Below are 24,974 nucleotides of genomic sequence, written 5' to 3'. Positions count from 1 at the left end.
TTGACCATCTACTACCTGCTGTGGAGAAGGAAGTGACAACTCACTCCAATATTCTTGCCTGGAGAATCCCACAGACAGAGGAGCCTGATGGGCTACAGTCCATGAGGTTGAAAAGAGTCAGAAACAACTAAAGTGATTTAGCACGCACACACCCAATGAGTGAATTGACGTAAGGAGAAACAGAACAAGCATCATTAAGAAGCCTACATGTTCTCATTCACTGTATTATACCACTGGGAAAAACATAGTGTATCTGACTTGGTAGATCTAGAATGCTCTTATGAAAATGCTAAATTCAGTATGTGGTCTGAGCCCTTAGGATACACAGAAGATGGGCATTAACTTGATCAGACAAAAACAAAAGCAAAGCTTCTCATATTACATATCCCCACAATACTGACCCGGTGCAGAAAGCCTGACATCAGGGTATTAGATGAGTGACTGTCCCCAATTGTAAGTGATACAGATGAGGGAATGTCACCTGTGAGAATGTCCAGTTCTTGGGGGCTTCCCTGATTGTCCAGTGGTTAAGAATCTGCCATCCAATGCAGTGGGTGCTGGTTCAATTCCTGGTCAGAGAGCTAAGATCCCACTTGCAGCGGCGCAACCGAGCCTACACGTCACGACTGTTGAACCCACGGGCTCTGGAGCCCATGAACCACAGCAAGAGAAGACTTTAAGCCACAACTAGAGAAAGCCCAGAGCCACAGTGAAGACCCATCGCAGCCAGAAACAAGTCCAGAGACATAAGCCTATGTAAAGGCCATTTCAATAGAAATAAGTCAATAGTTCTTTCAACCACCAATATTTAACATTAGCATTAAACATAGTGTAAAATTAGTTATGTATTCTAACTTTCAGCTAGGTCATTGCTCTAGATTTTATAGCAATGACTTTTTTTTTTTTAAGTTGTCATTCATATTGAGCCCTCTCACGAGACAGTAATTACAGGCTCAGGTTTTTTTTTTTTCCATCTATGCTTAATTATAGCACAGCTTTAAAAGCAAGCTTCCCCGATGGCTCAGTAGGGTAAGGAATCCACCTGCAATCACAGGAGACACAAGAGATTCAGGTTGGGAAGATCCCCTGGAGGAGGAAATGACAACCCACTCTAGTATTCTTGCCTGGAGAATCCCATGGACAGAGGAGCCTGGCGGGCTACAGTCCAATGGGTCACAAAGACATGACTAAGTGACTAAATTTAGTTTTTTCAGTTTAATCTTTTACAAGCAAAGTTTTGAAAATCTGAAAAGGGAAATGTGAAAATGAGTTATTTTGTAGAATACAGTGCATTAAATGTTACCTTAAACTTACTCCAAAGTCTCAGTAAGCATGGTAAAATATTTAACAATTCAAATTTATGATGGCCATAAAAGCCTTATCAACCAAATTATTTTATGATATCAAAAAATGTCCAAAGAGAAACAAGGAACTCAAATCTTAAAATAAAGGTCCTTTAGTTGAAGCTGTTTGTTGAAAGAATAAACTTCAAATCTCTGGAGCTACTCTTCCTAATTCTAATAACAACTCATTTATTTCTCTTGCAGAGCCCCCTTCCCTTGTCCCCAGAAGCCCCTGTACCTTGTCCCCATGTGGCTGATTTTACATTTTTACAGTCTAAAATGGGGACAGACCACCGTGAGAGATCAGAGAGGCTGTGGATGAACATAACAGGTCTTGTGCACCAGCTTAGGGATGCCCAACAATTCCCTGGACCCCAATCAGCTGGTGCAGGGGTTGGGGGCTGTGGGGACACCACCTTCCCCTCCAGGTGGTGAAGTCTTTGCTTGCACAATCCCTGGCTCATCAAGTGAAGGACACCATATGGACTTTTCTGTTTCCTCTCTGTTTGTGTTATCGGTCTTTGATGGAGTCCAGTGACTCACTCCCAATGCAGTCAGGACTTTCTACATCTTGATAACACCTAGATGACTAATGCCTACAACACCTGGGGAGCTCAGAGAGGGCACTGTTTGTTCAGACCACACTCCCTCCAAGGGCCTGTCCTTCCAGGAATTGAAATCAAATGGTGGCAATTAGCAGCTATGTCCCCACAGTCCCTGAATGAGAGGGGCTGATCCATTAAGCCGACTTGGGGCCTCCTGGGACCGAAGTCGAGGTGTGTCAAATACACCTGTCCAGGACATAAGATGCTCTTCTAAGTGTGACCAGCTGACACAGAGCAGCTCATTACCTCTCCTCCTTCCATCAAGATTCGGCTTAAACCACCTCTGTTCCATTCATCAAAGGGAATAATTACTGTTAATGTAATGACTCCTCTTACTGTACACAAGGCTACACCTAAAATACACAGGCTTTTCAGAAAGCACAAAAGAACATTGTGCAAACCGGAGCCCAGTGAGACGGATGGCCTAGTAAACAGCTGTGACAGCTGTGCTCCGAGGGCCTGGATGGCTTACCTTGCACTGTGGGTGGCCATTGCGTTGGTACCTTATTTATTTCAAAAGTTGTGCCTTCATTTTGAGTGTGATTAAGTACCTAGGCTTTTGCATTTCATCAAAATGATCAAGCAACAAATAAACCTTCTGCTGGGGACAGAATCTTGGGCTAAGGTAAGAAGTTGTGCATCCAGTCCTCAGTAAGAGTTACTGATCAGCTGTGAGACCTCAGAAACTCACACTGGGACCCTGTTTTCTCATTTGAAATGAGACTGGAATACACCTGAGTGGTGGTTCTCAAAGTGTGTTCCAGGGTGGCTATGGGTCCCTGAGCCTTTTCCCTGGCATCTGTGAAGTCAAAATTTACATAAATAATTGTTTCACTCTCAATCTTTCACAAATGTCTAGTAGAGCTTTTCAGAGGCTTCATGACACGTGATATTGTAAGGGTTTGAATTCAGAAGCAGATGAGAAAGTCCAACTGTCTTCCGTTAAGCCAGACATTGAGAAGATTCTCAAAAGTGTAAAACAATTGCATGTTTCATACTAATTTTTTGTTGTTTTAGAAGATAGAGTCACCTTTTATTAAGAATTGTTATTCAAACGATCATATAATAGGTTTATTGTCATTTTAAAATAAATATTTTCAACACTTTTCTGCTTGATTTTTAATGTGGTAAAAATGTATAGGATCCACATAAATGAGAAATTTTAGAATGTAGAGGTATCCTGAGATAAGAAGATTTGACACCCAAGGCACTAGATCTTAATGGTCCTTTGTCACTCATAATTCGGGTTTCCTTGCCTTGTAGTCCTTTCTTTTCTCTTTACCAATCATGCACTTATGGTCATTTTATTTATTTATATATTTTTGGCTGCCCCACATGTGGGATCTCAGTTCTCTGACCAGGGATCAAACCTGTGCCCCCTGCCCTGGAAGCCCAGAGTCTTAACCAGTGGACCATCAGGCAAGTTCTGCACTTAAGGTCATTTTAATTACTAAACACTTCACTTCCTTGTTATGCTTCTTATTTGTCATGTGTATTTCCTTGCTCTTACATAAACTTCATGAGGGCTGAGATATCTATCAATTTTGTTCATTAATGTATCCCAAGTTGCCTAAAACTGGGGCTAGCACATGGCAGGCACCTGACAGACAGCTCTGGATGGGAGGAAGAGGGGAGGGAAAGGAGACAGGGGGAATAACCCTTCCAGGATATGTGTAGTTGATGAGACAGGTGGCATTATCTCTGTTTTATGGGAGAAACTCTGGCATTGGAAGTGAAAGGCCCTATTTAAGACACCATGGTGATTGGCAAAGCCCGAACTTCTTTTCATCACTTCTTCTGTCCCAGGGCTCTATAATCTGACCCTGGAAAGCAGCTCCTTCCCCAGTAGAGCCGAGGGGTATCTCAGCCCCCTGGAGTTGGTATTCACAGAGACCCTGGGTCCCATTGACCCTGAAAGATGCTTGGGTCCCCAGGAGAGAACTCAGAGCCCTTTGGAAGAGCTCAGCAGGAAGGCTCGAATCCACATGGTGTGAACAGATCCAGGCCTTGAAATCTACTGAGAGCCTTCCGAGTTCAGTGCAGCGACACTGGCCAGGCCCCATTCACCAGCCCTGGCGTTTGTGCCCTCTGAGGACCACCTGCAGCTTCGGTTCCTAATAAGTCCATGACTCAGTAAGCACAGCCACAGACCAGGTCTGGCTGCCTCTTCTGGAAACCTTTGGGAAGGAAGGGATCATCTTGCAATCAGCCAGCCAGGATCCTGATACCCACAGAACTGGTGGAGCCCATTTCAACCTCAGCCTCCCCAGCCTGCAAGTGCCTGCCTGCGACCCCTGTAAAAGATCCTGGTGCTCCCTTCACCCAAGGAGGCTCGGTGGAAGGGGACTCTCCGGGACCGTAAGGAACTTTAGTGTCTCTGGGGAGAAACAGGCAATACTGACCATTACAGCCCAGGAATTAAGATCCAGGAGTCGGCTCAGAGATCCAGTGAGGCTACTATAAGGACTGTGTGCAAAATAGCCGAGCTCTCATGACTCAATTACCTCCTAAGTCGCCCACCTCCAAATACTATCTCATGGGGGACTGGGTTTCGGCGAATGAATCTGGGGGCTACACAGACACTCAGACCATAGCAACGATGATTCAGAAAGCCCTCAGTGCATTTCAATTTACTCCTCTCTGTCTTTCCCTACTCTTGGCTGGACCTTGAGGCTCATGGGGTAGGTGGGAGGGTTAGTGGGAGAGGAGGCTGGCAGTGCAAACAAAAGTCATGCCAAGCTGTTTAGATTTCATTTTAAGAGCAGTGCTCCAATACTTTGGCCACCTAATGTGAAGAGTTGACTCATTGGAAAAGACTGGGAAAGACTGAGGGCAGAAGGAGAAGAGGCTGGCAGAGGATAAGCTAGTTGGATGGCATCACCAACTCAACAGACATGAGTCTGAGCAAACTCCAGGAGGTGGTGAAAGACAGGCAAGACTAGTGTGCTGCAGTCCATGGGGTCAAAAAGAGTCAGACTTAGTGACAGAACAGCAACAAGAGCAGTGCATAACATATATTAGCACAACTATATGGAATCTAGGGAAACGGTATAGATTAACTTATGTGCAAAGCAGAAATAGAGACACAGACATAGAAAACAAACGTTTGGCTCTCAAGGGGGTAAGAGCTACCCTGGTGACTCAGTGGTAAAGAATCTGCTTGCAATGCAGGAGATGAGGGCTCAAGATGAGGGTTCGATCCCTAGGTCTGGAAGATCCCCTGGAGAAGGAAAGGGCAACCCACTCCAGTATTCTTGCCTAGGAAATCCCATGGGCAGAGAAGCCTTGGAGGCTACAGTCCATGGGGTTACAAGAGTTGGACACGACTTAACAACTAACCCACCACCACCAAGGTGGGGACAGAGGGAGGGAGGGATTGGGAGATCCGGATTGGCATGTATACCCTGTGTATAAAAGAGATAACTAATGAGAACCGACTGTAGAGCTCAGGGGACTCCACTCAATGCTCTGTGGTGACCTGAATGGGAAGGAAATGCAAAAAAAAAAAAAAGATATATGTATAGGTACAACTGATTCACTTTGCTGTACAGAAGAAGCTAAAACAACATTGGAAAGCAACTATACTAAAAAAAAAAAGAGAGAGAGAGAGAGCGAGCAGAGCAGGGGAATAACATAACCAGACCAACAGGTGAGGAAGCACAGCACATTGGGCTGCCTGGTGTAGTACTGACTGAGAGGAAGGTGTCAGAGGGAGGGCACCTGATTGGAAATGATCTGGCTGATGCTATGGTGCTCATCCCTGTTAGATCAGTAAGAATCAGAAGAAGAGACTGAGTGTTAGGGAAATTTCAGAGCTAGAATCCACAGTTTCAGTTCCAGATGGATTTGGAGAGAGCAAGAGATAGAAGAGGTTGAGGAATATCCCTGAGCAGCAGGGAAATAGCCTGGGGGAGGGACATACCTCAGGGACGGATTTATTGACAATTGAGCCTAAGTCCCAACATCACTGAGCCATCAAACCCACCTTGGACCATCTTCCCTGAGTGTTTTGCCAGGGAAGAATATGTTGCTATCTCACTTTAACTCCTGTATTTGTTGTATCATGTTTCTGACACATTTAAGTGTTCTCTTATGTGAAAGAGGAGAGTGAAAAAGCTGGCTTAAAACTCAACATTCAAAAAACTTAAGATCATGGCATCCGGTCCCATCACTTCACAGCAAATAGATGGGGAAACAATGGAAACACTGAGAGACTTTATTTTGGGGGGCTCCAAAATCACTGCAGTTGGTGATTGCAGCCATGAAATTAAAAGACGCTTGCTCCTTGGAAGGAAAGCTATGGCAAACCTAGATAGCATAATGAATAGCAGAGACATTACTTTGCTGACAAAGGTTCTTATGGTCAAAGCTATGGCTTTTGCAGTAGTCATGTATGGATGTGAGAGTTGGACCATAACAGGGCTGAGTTCTGATGAATTGATGCTTTTGAACTGTGGTGTTAGAGAAGACTCTTGAGAGTCCCTTCGACAGCAAGGAGATCAAACCAGTCAATCTTAAAGAAAGTCAGTTCTGAATATTCATTGGAAGGACTGATGCTGAAACCGAAGCTCCAATACTTCCTCAACCTGATGTGAAGAGCTGACACATTTGAAAAGACCCTAATGCTGGGAAAGATTGAAGACAGGAGGAGAAGGGGACAAGAGGATGAGATGGTTGGATGGGATCATTGGCTCAATGGACATGAGTTTTGAGCAAACTCTGGTGGATTCTTTGCCACTGAACTGCTAGAATTTCATAAAAGCAGGTTACATTGGTGGGAACTGATGGGCTTACTCAGTTCAGTTCAGTCGCTCAGTAATGTCCTACTCTGCAACCCTGCAGACTGTAGGACTCCAGGCCTCCCTGTCCATCGCCAACTCCCAGAGTCCACCCAAACTCATGTCCATTGAGTCAGTGATGCCATCCAACCATCTTATCCTCTGTCGTCCCCTTCTCCTCCTGCCTTCAATCTTTCCCAGCATCAGGGTCTTTTCAAATGAGTCAGTTCTTCACATCAGGTGGCCAAAATATTGGAGTTTCAGCTTCAACATCAGGCCTTCCAATGAATATTCAGGACTGATTTCCTTTAGGATGGACTGGTTGGACCTCCTTGCAGTTCAAGGGACTCTTAAGAGTTTTCTCCAACACCACAGTTCAAAAGCATTAGTTCTTCAGTGCTAGAAAGCTTTCTTTATAGTCCAACTCTCACATCCATACATGACTACTGAAAAAACCATAGCCTTGACTCAATGGACCATTGTTGGCAAAGTAATGTCTCTGCTTTTTAATATACTGTCTAGGTTGGTCATAACTTTCCTGCCAAGAGTAAGCATCTTTTAATTTCATGGCTGCAATCATCATCTGCTGTGATTTGGAGCCCCCACGGGCTCAATAAAGGACAGAAATGGTATGGACCTAACAGAAGCAGAAGATATTAAGAAGAGATGGCAAGAATACACAGAAGAACTGTACAAAAAAGATCTTCACAACTTAGATAATCACGATGGTGTGATCATTCACCTAGAGCCAGACATCCTGGAATGTGAAGTCAAGTGGGCCTTAGAAAGCATCACTACGAACAAAGCTAGTGGAAGTGATGGAATTCCAGTTGAACTATTTCAAATCCTGAAAGATGATGCTATGAAAGTGCTGCACTCAATATGCCAGCCAATTTGGAAAACTCAGCTGTGGCCACAGGACTGGAAAAGGTCAGTTTTCATTCCAATCCCAAAGAAAGGCAATGCCAAAGAATGCTCAAACTACCGCACAATTGCACTCATCTCACACGCTAGTAAAGTAATGCTCAAAATTCTCCATGCCAGGCTTTAGCAATACATGAACCGTGAACTTCCAGATGTTCAAGCCGGTTTTAGAAAAGGCAGAGGAACCAGAGATCAAATTGCCAACATCCGCTGAATCATGGAAAAAGCAAGAGAGTTCCAGAAAAACATCTATTTCTGCTTTATTGACTACGCCAAAGCCTTTGATTGTGTGGACCACAACAAACTGTGGAAAATTCTGAAAGAGATGGGAATACCAGACCACCTGATCTGCCTCTTCATAAATCTGTATGCGGGTCAGGAAGCAACAGTTAGAACTGGACATGGAACAACAGACTGGTTCCAAATAGGAAAAGGAGTACGTCAAGGCTGTATATTGTCACCCTGCTTATTTAACTTATATGCAGAGTACATCATGAGAAATCCTGGACTGGAAGAAACACAAGCTGGAATCAAGATTGCTGGGAGAAATATCAATAACCTCAGATATGCAGATGACACCACCCTTATGGCAGAAAGTGAAGAGGAACTCAAAAGCCTCTTGATGAAAGTGAAAGTGGAGAGTGAAAAAGTTGGCTTAAAGCTCAACATTCAGAAAACGAAGACCATGGCATCCTGTCTCATCACTTCATGGGAAATAGATGGGGAAACAGTGGAAACAGTGTCAGACTTTATTTTTCTGGGCTCCAAAATCACTGCAGATGGTGACTGTAGCCATGAAATTAAAAGACGCTTACTCCTTGGAAGGAAAGTTATGACCAACCTAGATAGCATATTCAAAAGCAGAGACATTACATTGCCAACAAAGGTCTGTCTAGTCAAGGCTATGGTTTTTCCTGTGGTCATGTATGGATGTGAGAGTTGGACTGTGAAGAAGGCTGAGCACCGAAGAACTGATGCTTTTGCACTGTGGTGTTGGAGAAGACTCTTGAGAGTCCCTTGGACTGCAAGGAGATCCAACCAGTCCATTCTGAAGGAGATCAGCCCTGGGATTTCTTTGGAAGGAATGATGCTAAAGCTGAAACTCCAGTACTTTGGCCACCTCATATGACGAGTTGACTCATTGGAAAAGACTCTGATGGTGGGAGGGATTGGGGGCAGGAGGAGAAGGGGACGACAGAGGATGAAATGGCTGTATGGCATCACTGACTCGATGGATGTGAGTCTGGGTGAACTCCGGGAGTTGGTGATGGACAGGGAGGCCTGGCGTGCTGCGATTCATGGGGTTGCAAAGAGTAGGACACGACTGAGCAACTGAACTGAAGTGAAAATATAACGTCTGCCATTGTTTCCATTGTTTCCCCATCTATTTGCCATGAAGTGATGGGGCCGGATGCCATGATCTTAGTTTTCTGAATGTTGAGCTTTAAGCCAACTTTTTCACTCTCCTCTTTCACTTTCATCAAGAAGCTTGTTAGTTCTTTTTCACTTTCTGCCATAAGGGTGGGGTCATCTGAATATCTGAGGTTATTGGTATTTCTCCCAGCAATCTTGATTCCAGCTTACTGGAAAAGCAGAAAAGGCAAGTGTGACAGATGTTATTTGTTCATCAGTAGGATATTTCACTCAATGTCTTAGATCTTCCAGGGCAGTTATACAAAAAGAGTTAATCATCCCTAAGTTATTGTCACCCAGAGGGAGAGTCCTAGTGACATACCAACTGACTCTTAGTCACTGTTTGTTCAAGGACTTCCTTATCAAGGTAATAGGTGACTCAAAGTTGTTAGTAATGGAAGATAGGAAGGCTTGGGAGTCATAAAGATCTGAGAGACAGGAATGGTGCCTTGAATTCAGCCAGATTCAGTCATGGATTCATGCACCGATTTATTCATTCATTCACTGAAGGCATATTCATCAACACTTAGAACACATCAGAGGTTGTCAAAGGTGCTGGGACATAGCAATGAACAAAACGGACAAGGGTTCTGCTCTCCCTGAGCTTGTGATTTAGTTCATAGCAGAAGCTCTGTCCTGGAGACCAGAGGCAAAGGAAGGAGGAGAGTCCGGTGCACAGAAGGACAGGGACCAAGGATTTCTCAGGACCCAGCGGTGACCCTGGCCAATCTCCACCAGACCACAGGGCTCCCTCTTGGTGTATCTTTAGCTCCTGTCCAAAAGTCTACGGGGCTAGACCAGTTCTCTTCCTGACTCAGGAACAGGGACTGGATCGGATTCCAAAGCTGAGGGGCTCAGAGACCCCAACAAGGAGAAACTAGGAACAGGAGAACTAAAGACAACCTTCTCGTTTTCTTCTAATCTTCAGGCCATTGATCCCTTCACACCATTATCAACTTGTAATTGATCTGAATTCTAAGCTCTTATTCTTTTTATTTTAATGATTTTTTTCACATAAATAGGAGATGGTGCCTCACCTCTAAGACTGTACTTAAGATTTCAACGTGTAGTTATCACCCTAAATACACATTGGCCCCACTGGCTAGAGTGTTCAAGAAAGCAGTTTCATAAACCTCCTTTTCTCGTTTTCTTGTAGAGAAGGTCAGAGATCCAAGTCACTGCCTAATTCAGCTTTTTTTACTCTTTATCCTGTTTTCAATGTACTCAAAACTTTCTTACTCCTACTAAGGCCCTTCACTTTCTTAGAAAGCTTCCCATCCCTTAACTTCATCCCTGGTGGTTTTTTCTCTCCTTTCAGTATCTTGTCTCAGAAAAAAAGGTTGCAAGAGTTTCCTGTGGCTTCTGTACCACAAACTCAGTGGCTTGAAAAAGTAGACGTTAATTCTCTGACAGGTCTGGTGGCTGGAAGTCCAAGATCAAGGTGTCGGCAACTTCTGTGACTTGGAGCAAGTCATTTAAACTGGAAATAGTACTGCTATCCAAAATAAGTAATTTCATAGAAAGTAAGCCTAGGAAAATCATAAAGTACTATGTAAACACAAGGTCTGCCACTGTTCTGGTTTTCATTGTTTCAGCTATATACTATAAATGACCACTGAACAACTAAAAACTGAGCTAACATATAACCCAACAATCCTGCTCCCAGGCATATACTGGGCAAAATTCAAATTCAAAAAATACATGCACCCTAATGTTCATTGCAGCACTATTTACAACAGCCAAGACAAGGAAGCAGCCTAAATGTCTATCAATACAGGAATGGTTAAAGAAGAGTAGTATATACATACAATGGAATACTACTCAGTCATAAAGAAGAATAAAATAATGCCATCTTGGCAACATGGATGAACCTAGAGATTACCATACTAAGTGAAGTCAAAGAAAGAATACCATTCACTTCCTATGTGAAATCTTAAAAATGATATAAGTGAGCTTATTTACATAACAGAAACAGACTTGCAGACTTCAAAAAGAAACTTATGCTTACCAACAGAGGAAAGATGGGGCATGGGAAGGATAAATTAGAAGTTTGGGATTAACGCCTACACACTACCGTATTTACAACAGATAGCCAACAACGGCCTACTGTACAGCACAGGGAACTCTACTCAATAATCTGCAATAATGTAAATGCTAAAAAAAATTTGAAAAAGAACAGACACATGTATATGTATTAATATCAATATAAACGAATCACTTTGCTGTTACACCTGAAACTAACTCAACACTGTAAATCAACTAAACTCCAATATAAAATAAAATTTTAAAAAATGAAAGACTTCACATAATGTATTTATCTCTTTTTATTGGTAAAACTTGTAACAGCTGCATCCATATGTACAAACTAACATTATACTTGTTCCTCAGAAAGGCGGCAAAAATTCCCTGGAATTCATGGGTGTCGTTTACCCAACAAATATGTATTGAGTGCCATGTTAGGAATTGTTCTGCAGAAAAGTAGTGCCTGAAATGGATACAACCCCACCCTGCTGAAATAGAATTCATGCAGGGGAGAAGAAGAGTTGTTCTATCACTCAGTCATGCCCAACTCTGAGACCCCATGGACTGCAGCACGCCAGGCCTCCCTGTCCATCATCAACTCCCAGAGTTTACTCAGACTCATGTCCTTCGAGTCAGTGATGCCATCCAACCATTTCATCCTCTGTTGTCCCCTTCTCCTCCTACCCTCAATCTTTCCCAGCATCAGCGTCTTTTCCAATGAGTTGGCTCTTTGCATCAGGTGGCCAAAGTACTGGAGCTTCAGCTTCAGTATCAGTCCTTCCTATGAATATTCAGGGAGAGTGAACAGGGTGAAAAAGAAAATGTCAAAGGAAAATTACATAATGACAAGGGCTTTAGGGAAAAAAAAAGTCAGGCTGTGTTAGATGAAAAATGGATTAAATTTTAGACGTGGGAAGAGGTTTCCCAGGAGAGGGAGGATCCTGTCTGATGTTTGGGGGAGGCCAGCTGGTGCCCTGAGGACCAGGAGGACTGGGGCAAGAGGAGACATCTGAGAGATGGAGGCCTCAGAGTGGGGAGGGGAAATCGGAGGGCCTCAAGCTCTTCCTCTGAGTCACCCTGGGCCACTGGAGGGCTTCAGCTGAGGAGAGAGGGTCTGACAGATGTTTTAACAGGATCCCTCTGGATGCTGTTTTGAGAACAAATACAGTGTTTAAAAGCCTTTAGAAATAAGTATTCAAATGTGCAAGTCACACTGACAAATCATTTTTAAAATGTCAAATTGTATTTGCAGCCAATTAAGCCAACTATGCTCCATTCCCCATGGGGGCTTGGTGTGCAGTGATTGCAAATGTCAGGTAGTATATGCAGCCTGTTGCCTGTGTGGGTTGCCCTAAGGGACCTTGGAAACAGCCCTTTCCAGGGGACACTCATGACTGGCCTGCCACCCTCAATCCAGGCTGCAGATAGGTATCTGCGATGCCTTTGGAAAGGCCCAGGGCACAGTGGCCAGGGCCCACACCGGCCAAGTCATAAAGTCCATCCACACCAAGCTGCAGAACAAGGAGCATGCGACTGAGGCCCTTCACAAGGCCAAGTTCAAGTTCCCTGGCTGACGGAAGGTCCACATCTCCAAGAAGCGGGGATTTGCTAAATTTAACGTGGATGAATCTGAAACATGGTGGCGGAAAAGCGGCTCATCCCGGATGGCTGAGGGGCCAAAGTGAAAAGTGAAGTTGCTCAGCTGTGTCTGACTCTCTGCGACCTCATGGGCTGTAGCCTGCCAGGCTCCTCCGTCCATGGGGTTTTCCAGGCAAGAGTACAGAAGTGGGTTGCCATTTCCTTCTGCAGGGGATCTTCCCAACCCAGGGACTGAACCCGGGTCTACCCACAGTATAGGCAGACGCTTTACCATCTGAGCCACCAGGGAAGATACGAGGGATCAAATACACCCCTAATTATGGCCCCCCGGACCAGTGGTGGGCCTGCACTCATGAGAGCTTGGTGCTTTCCCCTGCTCACTCACGCTTACCAACAAATCCTACTTCCCTGTCAAAATAAAATGTCAAATTGTGCCAATTGTACCTCAATAAAACTGAAATGAATGAAGGAAGGAATGAGTGAGTGAATGGATGAGCAAAATGTCAATTTTTTTTTTTAAGTAAACCAGATCAGGTGGTTCTTTCAGAGAAATAGTTCACTCTTTTTTCTATACAAACACCAAAGTGAAAATAAAGCAACAAGAGACAAGCAGCTAGTTTCCTCAAATATTCTTCTCCCTCGTTATCAAGTGTGTTGAAGCTCAGAGAGGGAAGGGCTTCATTGATCTCCTCTCCTCTCCCCAGTGAGGAAGACCCAGCTGTTCCTAAGGTGGCCCTCTGCCGTGACAGCCACCGTGGGAGAAAAACAAAGGAGGCCTGAACGCAGCCCTGTGACGGACCGTCTGGCACAGCCCAGGGCACCTCCTACCCACCTGGCTTTGCGTCTTCCTCTGCTGCCCAAGCTGGTCCAGGAAAAGAGCATCACTGGTCAGCCCTCTCTTGGCGTTAAAGATGCTATAAGCCTCAATCACAAGCCAGACGTTTCACAGATAGCTGCCAACAGAAACCAAACAATTGGATATAATAAAATATATATGGGTCATAAAGAAAAATGAAATGCTGACACAGGTTACAACCTGGATGATCCTTGAGAAGAGTAGGCTGAGTGAGAGAAGCCAATCACAAAAGACGCTTGCTCCTTGGAAGAAAAGCTATTACAACAAACCCAGACAGTGTATTAAAAAGCAGAGATCATCACTTTGCTGACAAAGGTTCGTATAGTCAAAGTTACGGTCTTTCCAGTTGTCGTGGACGGATGTGAGAGTTGGACCATAAAGAAGCTGAGTGGGGAAGAATTGATGCTTTCAAACTGTGGTGTTGGGGGAGCCTCTTGAGAGTCCCTTGGACTGCAGGGAGATCAAACTAGTCAATCCTAAAGGAGATCAACCCTGAATATTCATTGGAAGCACTGATGCTGAAGCTGAAGCTCCAACACTTTGGCCACCTGATGGGAAGAGCTGACTCATTAGGAAAGACCCTGATGCTGGGAAAGATTGAGGGCAGGAGGAGAAGGGGACCGTAGAGGGTGAGATGGTTGGATGGCATCACAGATTCAATGGACGTGAGTTTTGAGCAAACTCTGGGAGATAGCTAAGGACAGAGAAGCTTTGTGTGCTGCAGTCCACGGCGGTCACAAAGAGTGACTGAGCGACTGAACAACAAAACAAAAAATGGTACACCTCTGTTCATGGGAAAAGCATAGAATAGGCAGGCAGAAAGCAGATCAGTGATTACACAGGGCTAGCAGGGGAGAGAAGGGCTGATGGGATGATGGCTAATGGAAACAGAGCTTCTTTCTGAGGTGATAAAAATGTCTTAAATGTGACTGGGGTGACAGCTGCACATATTTGTGAATATTTCTAAAACCACTGAACCATATACTTTCAGTTCAGTTCAGTCGCTCAGTCGTGTCCGACTCTTTGCGACCCCATGAATTGCGGCACGCCAGGCCTCCCTGTCCATCACCAACTCCAGAGTTCACTTAGACTCACGTCCATCAGGTCAGTGATGCCATCCAGCCATCTCATCCTCTCATCCCCTTCTCCTCCTGCCCCCAATCCCTTCCAGCATCAGAATCTTTTCCAATGAGTCAACTCTTCGCATGAGGTGGTACTGGAGTTTCAGCTTTAGCATCATTCCTTCCAAACAAATCCCAGGGCTGATCTCCTTCAGAGTGGATTGGTTGGATCTCCTTGCAGTTCAAGGGACTCTCAAGAGTCTTCTCCAACACCACAGTTCAAAAGCATCAATTCTTCGGCCCTCAGCCTTCTTCACAGTCCAACCCTCACATCCATACATGACCACTGGAAAAACCATAGCCTTGACTAGATGGACCTTTGTTGGCAAAGTAATGTCTCTGCTTTTGAATATGCTATCTAGGTTGGTCATAACTTTTCTTCCAAGGAATAAATAGCTTTTAATTTCATGGCTGCAGTCACCACCTGCAGCGATTTTGGAGCCCCCCAAAATAAAGTCTGACACTGTTTCCACTGTTTCCCCATCTATTTCCCATGAAGTGATGGGACAGGATGCCATGGTCTTTGTTTTTTGAATGTTGAGCTTTGGGCCAACTTTTTCACTCTCCTCTTTAACTCTCATCAAGAGGCTTTTTAGTTCCTCTTCACTTTCTGCCATAGGGTGGTGTCATCTGCATATCTGAGGTTATTGATATTTCTCCCGGCAATCTTGATTCCAGCTTGTGCTTTTTTCAGCCCAGTGTTTCTCATGATGTACTATGCATATAAGTTAAATAAACAGGGTGACAATATGCAGCCTTGACATCCTCCTTTCCCTATTTGGAACCAGTCTGTTGTTACATGTCCAGTTCTAACTGTTGCTTCCTGACCTGCATATAGGTTTCTCAAGAGGCAGGTCAGGTGGTCTGGTATTCCCATCTCTTTCAGAATTTTCCACAGTTTGTTGTGATCCACACAATCAAAGGCTTTGGTGTAGTCAATAAAGCAGAAATAGATGTTTTTCTGGAACTCTCTTCCTTTTTCCATGATTCAGCGGATGTTGGCAATTTGATCTCTGGTTCCTCTGCCTTTTCTAAAACCAGCTTGAACATCTGGAATTCATGGTTCACGTATTGCTGAAGCCTGGCTTGGAGAATTTTGATCATTACTTTACTAGCGTGTTTTAGAAAAGGCAGAGGAACCAGAGATCAAATTGCCAACATCCGCTGAATCATGGAAAAAGGAAGAGAGTTCCAGAAAAACATCTATTTCTGCTTTATTGACTACGCCAAAGCCTTTGACTGTGTGGATCACAATAAACTGTGGAAAATTCTGAAAGAGATGGGAATACCAGACCATCTGATCTGCCTCTTGAGAAATCTGTATGCAGGTCAGGAAGCAACAGTTAGAACTGGACATGTAACAACAGACTGGTTCCAAATAGGAAAAGGAGCACATCAAGGCTGTATATTGTCACCCTGTTTATTTAACTTATATGCAGAGTACATCATGAGAAATGCTGGACTGGAAGAAACACAAGCTGGAATCAAGATTGCTGGGAGAAATATCAATAACCTCAGATATGCAGATGACACCACCCTTATGGCAGAAAGTGAAGAGGAACTACAAAGCCTCTTGATGAAGGTGAAAGTGGAGAGTGAAAAAGTTGGCTTAAAGCTCAACATTCAAAAAACGAAGATCATGGATGGCATCCTGTCCCATCACTTCATGGGAAATAGATGGGGAAACAGTGGAAACGGTGTCAGACTTTATTTTTCTGGGCTCCAAAATCACTGCAAATGGTGACTGCTGCCATGAAATTAAAAGACACTTATTCCTTGGAAGGAAAGTTATGACCAACCTAGATAGCATATTCAAAAGCAGAGACATTACTTGGCCAACAAAGGTCCGTCTAGTCAAGGCTATGGTTTTTCCTGTGGTCACGCATGGATGTGAAAGTTGGACTGTGAAGAAGGCTGAGGGCTGAAGAATTGATGCTTTTGAACTGTGGTGTTGGAGAAGACTCTTGAGAGTCCCTTGGACTGCAAGGAGATCCAACCAGTCCATTCTGAAGGAGATCAGCTCTGGGATTTCTTTGGAAGGAATGATGCTAAAGCTGAAACTCCAGTACTTTGGCCACCTCATGCGAAGAGTTGACTCATTGGAAAAGACTCTGATGCTGGGAGGGATTGGGGGCAAGAGGAGAAGGGGATGACAGAGAATGAGATGGCTGGGTGGCATCACTGACTCAATGGACGTGAGTCTGAGTGAACTCTGGGAGTTGGTGATGGACAGGGAGGCCTGGCGTGCAGCGATTCATGGGGTCGCAAAGAGTCAGACACGACTGAGCGACTGATCTGATCTGATCTGATCTGAGATGAGTGCAATTGTGTGGTAGTTTGAGCATTATTTGGCATTGACTTTCTTTGGGATTGGAATGAAAACTGACCTTTTCCAGTCCTGTGGCCACTGCTGAGTTTTCCAAATGTGCTGGCATATTGAGTGCAGCACTTTCACAGCATCATCTTTCAGGGTTTGAAATAGCTCAACTGGAATTCCATCACCTCCACTAGCTTTGTTTATAGTGATGCTTTCTAAGGCCCACTTGACTCACATTCTAGGCTTTTACATGGGTTAATTTTGCAGTATGTGGATTATATCACAATACAGGTGTTTAAGTGAGTTTGTGTAGTATGTAGCTTGAAAAGACCAAGTCAGACTGACACAGAGGCTCTGACCTGCTGCCTTGGGAGCAGGGGGCTGATGGCCACCTGTCTGCTGTGTGTTCTGTATGATAGAAGTGCCCTCTGGCTCCCTGCACGTGGGGAAAGTCATGGGGAAAATGTCTCACCAGGGACTGACTACATAATTTGAAGAGCCTTCTGCAAAATGGAGGGAGAAGGGAATGGCAACCCACTCCAGTACTCTTGCCTGGGAAATCACATGGACAGAGGAACTTGGTAGGCTGCAGTCCATGGGGTTGCTAAGAGTCAGACATGACTAAGTGACTTCACTTTCACTTTTTACTTTCATGCATTGGAGAAGGAAATGGCAACCCACTCCAGTGTTCTTGCCTGGAGAATCCCAGGGATGGCGGAGCCTGGTGGGCTGCCGTCTATGAGGTAGCAGAGTTGGACATGACTAAAGCAACTTAACAGCAGCAGCAGCTGCAAAATGGAAAAGAGCCTCTTATATATTATTAAGAGAATTCCCTGGCAGTCCAGTGGTTAGGATTTTGCACTTTCACAGATGAGACCATGGGTTCAATCCCTGGTGGGAGAACTAAGATCCCACAGTTCTCAGCGCATGACCAAAAAAATAAATGAAAATGTAATTTTTTAAAAAATGTAAAAATTTTTAAGTATAAAGAATTTCATGATGGCAACTGGGACCTGGTCCCCTCATTGTCCCTTTTTCCAGGTGTAAATGCAAATGACACACCCACAGGTGCCCTAACAGTTTCAAGCCTGATCATAAAAGGCCAAAAAGTGGGCAGTGGCCCAATTCCTGGAAACCTCCACTCCTTCTCCAAAATGGGAGGTGGGGAAGGGGTGTGTCCCTGTGAGTCATCTCTGCTTTGTTTTAATAAGGGGGCAAATACAGGACTGTTTCTTTGCTCAGAGAGCTGGGGCACCCCCTGTAGAGTTCTGTGAGAACCTTCCAGAAGATGAATCCTGGGGTTCTTCCTCTTGACAGCTGAGAGTATTGTGTGGTGTCTCCTCTTCACCCTCAACCAGAAACAAAGAGGCAAGTTCGAGGTGACAAGTCTGGCACTGAGAGGTAAAGCCAGCATTAGCTGCAATGAGAAGAGGTGATTTACATAATGACTATAAACCAGAGACACTAGCAAATCCACGGGTCTGAAATAGACATAGACACTGGAAATCATAAAAGTAAAGAAACGAGGGAAAATGTCTTGCAGCAATTGGAAAGCCAAATCTCAAAAGAACGTGAAACCAGAGGGAGGGAGGCAGGGCACAGCCTTTAAAAGAATGACATCCCAGTAGAGGATATGACATAAACTGGTTAGAATCATCTAGGTCCAAGACAGCAGAAGGTTCAACTTCCAGCAGACCCTGAGCCTTATATACGCTCATTTTAATACACTGCTGCTGTTCAGTCGCCAAGTCGTGTCTGACACTTTGCAACCCCATGGACTGTAGACCATCTGGCTCCTCTGTCCATGGGATTTACCAAGCAAGAGTACTGGAGTGGGTTGCCATTTCCTTCTCCAGGGGAATCTTCCCAACCCAACTCTCCTGCATTATAGGAGATTCTTTACCATCTGAGCCACCAGGGAAGATAATACATTACCATAAGCTAAATGACACACCCACAGGTGCCCTAACAGTTCCAGGGCTGATCATACAAGGCCAAAAAGTGGGCCGTGGCCCAATTCCTGGAAATCTCCACTCCTTCTCCAAACTAGTTGGAACAATCCTCCCGCTCATTAGCCTATGAAATTTCCCAGCCCATAAAACTAACCACCCCATATCTCAGAGCCTCTGGCCTTCTGAGATGGCCCACACTCTGTCTGTGGAATGTGTTTCTCCGGGGGCTATTTTTGCCTTTTAGATGGACTGAATTCCGTCTATGGAATGTGTATCTCTCTCAATAAATTCACTTCTTACCTATCACTTTGGCTTTCACGGAATTCCTTCTGTGCATAAAGAACCTGAAGAACATAAAGAACGTAAAAAGAACCTGAGCCTCATTAAGTCCTGGGACCAGGTGTGTGATCTCAACTAAAGGGGTTCAAATCCTAATCTGGGCTTTGACTCGGTTCGAGTCCCAGCCTGAGGGGAGCAGTTTCAAATGGACATAACATAAATACCCGGTTTTAATGATTATTCACGTGTTGCTTCTGTCACATTCCTGGGCTTTACAATGCTAATCCAGGTTTTACGTTGTCACCAAGAGCGGCAACGTGAATTAGCCTTCCTTAATCACTGGCTGGACTGGCGGGCGCAGCAGTGACTAACTCTTCGTTTGTGTGAAGACTAGCAGCTCGGTGTCCAGTTTGCAAGATAAATAGTCATGCTGGTGCTCAAAGCATCATTCAGTCCAGCGTGTACTGTGGGAATCATTTTGTGATTCAGAACACACATGCACACCTCTGAAATCCTATATCTCCTCAGATCTGACTCACATTGCAGACACATTTATTTAGGGATTATCAGTTCTTCAGAATACAACGGGTCCCTCTTACTATTTTTGTTGTTCAGACTTGCCTACAGCCTGTCATCATGCAGCTTAATATCACAGTGGATTTTGAAGGCGGCTCATATACTCTGAGAGCACTGCCTTATAAGGAAATATGACTGCGTCAGGGAGGCATGGGGGGCAGCTGGCCTGGACTGGGGCCCCAGGTCCACCAGGAAATAGTCTTATGACCAACAGCAAGAAATTGATCCTCAGTAGGCTTTAGATTCCGTATAAAAACAGAAGTTGGTCTCACTTATTAACTCTCTTTTTTTTCCCCAATTTTAAAATTCAGTGTTTATTCCTTGATATCCTGCTACCAAAGGCCAGAGAATTACAGTGAAACCATGTACGCCTATGGACGGCATTGGCCTTGATCTTATTCCTCGCTGTGAGTCAAGATCCTGCTTAGAGTGTAGAACTGGGTGGTCATTACACGTGGCTGAAGGGGATGGTGGGATCAACCCTTGCAGGGTCAGGGGAGCTCTGGCTTATTTGTCACAACCTTGTACGTGCCAGGCATTGTTCTAAGAGTTTCAGAACCTTGAACTCACTTAATCGTCCAGCGGCCCTAGGAGAAAAGCATGGCCATTATGCAAATGATGGAAAAGGAAACTGAGGCCCAGACAGTTTCTGTAGCTTACCAGGGTCGCAGCTGGACAGCTAATGAAAGGCTGAGCTGGGACTGGACCCCAGGGAGACTGGCCCATCAAAGGATAAGATCACGGGCTTGCTCTATCTGGTTGCCCTGCCTTCATGCCCACAGGGATCAATCACAAGGGACCAATTTTGGGCTCCAAAATCACTGCAGATGGTGACTGCCGCCATGAAATTAAATGACGCTTACTCCTTGGAAGGAAAGTTATGACCCACCTAGACAACGTATTAAAGAGCAGAGACGTTACTTTGCCAACAAAGGTCCATCTAGTCAAGGCTATGGTTTTTCCAGTAGTCATGTATGGATGTGAGAGTTGGACTATAAAGAAAGCTGAGCACCAAAGAATTGATGCTTTTGAACTGTGGTGTTGGAGGAGACTCTTGAGAGTCCCTTGGACTGCAGGGATATCCAACCAGTCCATCCTAAAGGAGATCAGTCCTGGGTGTTCATTGGAAGGAATGATGCTGAAGCTGAAACTCCAATACTTTGGCCACCTGATTCGAAGAGCTGACTCGTTTCAAAAGACCCTGACGCTGGGAAAGACTGCAGGCAGAAGAAGGGGACGACAGAGGATGAGATGGTTGGATGGCATCACTGACTTGATGGACACGTGTTTGGGTAAACTCTAGGAGTTGGCGATGGACAGGGAGGCCTGGTCTGCTGTGGTCCATGAGGTTGCAAAGAGTCGAACAGGACTGAGCAACTGAGCTGAACTGAATGAGGCTGCCAAAAGCAGATGAAATTAACACAGGACATTAGGGGCAGTTTTTGACCTTCCATAGTCACATGTTGGTTGTTTTGAGGAATCTTTAAGAGAAGTATAGAACCAAACTACCTGCTCTCGAGTAGTGTGGAACCAGCCTGGGGGGGGTCGAGTGGTACTGCAAGGGTGCTGGATCACCCCAGGTTGGCCTGGATTCTGGGAACCTCTGACAGCAGATGGGCATGAGTAGAGGGCAACTGCATGGTGTCCACATCGTGTGCCTATCTGCTGTGTGAGGTGAAGGGAGATGGGGGTGCTTTAAAATTTAATTTCATTTGTTCCTTTTTATTTTTTTATTTATTTTTTTCATTTGTTCCTTTTTAAAATTGTTTTTCATTTATTTTTGGCTGTGCTGAGTCTTTGGTGCTTTTCGCAGGATTTTTCTAGTTGCAGCGAGCAGGGGCTACCCTAGTTTCGGTTCAGGGACTTTTCAGTGCAGTGGCTTCTGTTGCAAAGTGCATGCTCAGTAGTTGAGGCGCGTGGGCTTAGTTGCTCCACAGGATATGGAATCTTCAGAGACCAGGGATGGAACCCACGTCCACTTCATTGGCAGGTGGACTCTTAACCACTGGAACACCAGGAAGTCCTCATCTGTTCCTTGACCCTAACATGTATCAGTAGAATAACTCCTGCCAGACATGACCCAGTGACTGCAAGGTGAATGGTCAGTAAAGGAAACATAGGCGGTAGAATATGAATGAATTTTTTTCAGTTACTCAGTCGTGTCTGACTCTTTGCAACCCCTTGGACTACAGCACATCAGGTCTCCCTGTCCTTCACAATCTCCCAGAGTTTGCTCAGACTCATGCCCATTGAGTCAGTGATGCCATCCAATCATCTAATCCTCTGTCATCCCCTTTTCCTCCTGCCTTCAATCTTTCCCAGCATCAGGGTCTTTTCAAAATGAGTTGGCTCTTCATATCAAGTGGCCAAAGCGTTGGAGCTTCAGTGTCAATATCAGTCCTTCCAATGAATATTCAGGGTTGATTTCCTTTAGGATGGACCTGGATCTCCCTGCAGTCCAAGGGACTCTCAAGAGTTTTCTTCAATACCACAATTTGAAAGCATCAGTTCTTTGATGCTCAGCCTTCTTTATGATCCAACTCTCACATCCATACATAACTACTGAAAAAACACAGCTTTGACTAGACAGACCTTTATCCACCAGGTGAATGAATGAATTAAATTATATCTAAGTGCATTTTCTCCTCCACTGCCTATCCCCTTCTAGGATTTCCAAAGTCTCGCGTTTGTGTATGATATTTGCAGAACTGTGGACTTTATTTTTACTTCTCCAAGAGCAGGGACTAAGCCTTTACTCATCTGTCTTCTCGGCAGCTGACACTGTGTTTGCTGAATGAATAAATGATATACCTCAGACCATATGACGTCTGTTGCAGCTGGAAACTGCTTCAAACTGTATACTGCCTATTGATTAATATTTCAAGGTAAATACAGACATGTTTCTAAGGAACCATTTTTGTTGTGGTAGTTTTTACAGGATGACTAGGTAAGCTAATCATTTTTAATAATTACATCTGGATTCTAAAGAACTCTATGTGCATTTTACTCTCTGGAAATTTAGTACTTATAATGCCTTCATTCTGCTATAATTCCTCTTTCTTCCTCTCTTCGATGAGCTTCCTTCTTTCTTAAGGGAAGAGTTAAGGCTACTCCTACACTCAGCTTGACATGGTGTGTCTGGTCATTTCAGCCCATGCATGCCCCAACTTTTCATTTCCTTCTAACATCTTCGACTTTTGATCTTGAAGCCCAAGGGTCATACTTTTATTGGGTTTAATTCACTGGAAAACCCAATGTTCCTTGTGAATCAAGCCATAATAGTCAATGAATAATCACAGGCTGCAGCCATGCCGGGTTTTAGTTCTGCTGAGTAACTAGGAAACCGACAAATAACAGGAAGGTAAAAAATGTTAGGAACCCCGGTACGGCCCCATTTGATTATGAGCCAGTGACCCAGACAAGCATAGAGGGGGTTACTTACTGCGTAGGACCCAGGGTAAGGGCGCTGCTTGGCTGAGCCCAGGGCTCCTGGGAAGAGGAGCAGGGAGTGGCAGAAGTCTGGGTGGGAGTCAAGAGTCCAACTTGTGGGTACCCTGAGCTTCCTGTCTCTTTCAGCTGCTGTATTTTTTCCAGCTCTGCACTTGTGCCCCTGGCTAGATTATTTTCTATAAGTTTTCATGCATTTATATCCGAGAGGGTAGGAATGATTTTTTTCATATATTGATGTATATATTTTAAAGGATTTTTCATAAAATGCTCCCAGAGGGGAGCTTGGAAAAAGACATGTAATAGCTATATCATTTTGAACCTCTCTCTACCAGGTGATGGACAAATTTGCAAATTTGGCTCTGTGTTGAGCTCCCATCACAGCCTTATGACATAGGTGGCATAATCACCCTTGCTTCTATACAGCTGAGAATCCCCCCAAGGTTTAGCCAGTTAGAGCACGGGGAAAGCTGGTTGTCATGAACGGACTGTCTTCAAAATCCTGTGACCCTTCTTTTGATGTCTTTCTGCTCAGATGTGCTGGAGATGCCCCTCCTCTCTGAGTTCTTCAAGGAAGAAAGATGTCTTCCCAAAGATCACTGGGTCTCAGGGGCCCAGGGGGCCCCTGATCACCTAGCACTGATACCCATGTATACAGGACAAGGCAGCCCCACTCCGGGCAACTGAACTTGACCTAATGGCTGTCTTTTCCGAGTTTCTCAGATGCTTTCAGTAGCCTAGAGGGTAAGTCCCTCTGTTAGCTGAAACCGCAGCCCGAATGAGTCAGTATTTTCTGGTACAGTTAAAAAAAAAAAAAAAAAGGTAGCATACTCTTCATGTCTCCATGGTAACTTACTATGGATCTGTATCCCACTTATGAAATTCTTTCCTGATCTATCTATCTGTGATTTCTGATCCAGGCCTGAATGTACACAGAGAAGCCATTAGAATCCGTTCAATCTGCTGGAACGATCAACTGTTTCTGCTTCTGGTGGTTTGAGCTGTATAGACCCGGCCTCTGACCTATGCTATGGTGAGTCCTGGAGACCCTCAGGTACCTGAAAACATTAAGGTGCAATACTATCTCAATTATCTGAACAACTCCTGGGTTCAGGGTTGCCATGGAAACTGGGAACCTTGGCAACAGAGAAGTGAGGCCCCTCTCCCTCTCCTTTCATAGCACTGTGGTCTCTGAGATGCACCAACTTCCAGTCCCTGGCCTTGCCTAAGCTGAGCTATTTTATTCTACACCCACCTTTGGGAAACTAAATCTTCCACCAAAATATTGAGAAGCTGATCTGAATCTGAATAGGAAATGTGCACATTTCTAGCCAGAGACTCAAGTATTTCCTGCTAAAAATGGAAACAGGAGGTACCAGTCACAGTTTTGACCATAGTTGGAAGTCAGATAAACTGGAGTTTCAACCCTGAATTTCCCATCTGTATGTCTTCTGACTGGGCAAGTTATTTGCCCTAAGGGTCGATTCTCTCATATATAAAGCAAGGACAATGAGGCCTTGGAGAATTATCACGGAGGATTAGCCCAGGCGCTAGAGGTGAAGAACCCGCTTGCCAACGCAAGAGATGTAAGAGATGCGGGTTCGATCCCTGGGTTCAAAGATCCCCTGGAGGAGGAAATGGCTACGCACTCCAGTGTTCTTGCCTGGAGTATTCCATGGACAGAGGAGCCTGTCGGGCTACAGTCCAGGGGGTCGCAAAGAGTCTGCACGACTGAAGCCACT

General features: G+C 44.7%; 1 pseudogene; it reads left to right on the top strand.

Moving 5' to 3' along the window:
• Nucleotides 1-12,331: 12,331 nt before the first annotated feature.
• On the top strand, nt 12,332-12,458 carry LOC138989471 (small nucleolar RNA SNORA70; annotated as a pseudogene).
• The last annotated feature ends 12,516 nt before the right edge of the window (nt 12,459-24,974 follow it).

This window comes from Bos mutus, chromosome 1, assembly GCF_027580195.1.
Source record: "Bos mutus isolate GX-2022 chromosome 1, NWIPB_WYAK_1.1, whole genome shotgun sequence".
Classification (NCBI taxonomy): domain Eukaryota; kingdom Metazoa; phylum Chordata; class Mammalia; order Artiodactyla; family Bovidae; genus Bos; species Bos mutus.
The sequence above is the reverse complement of the archived record's forward strand: the minus strand, read 5'-3'. Positions and strand labels throughout refer to the sequence as shown.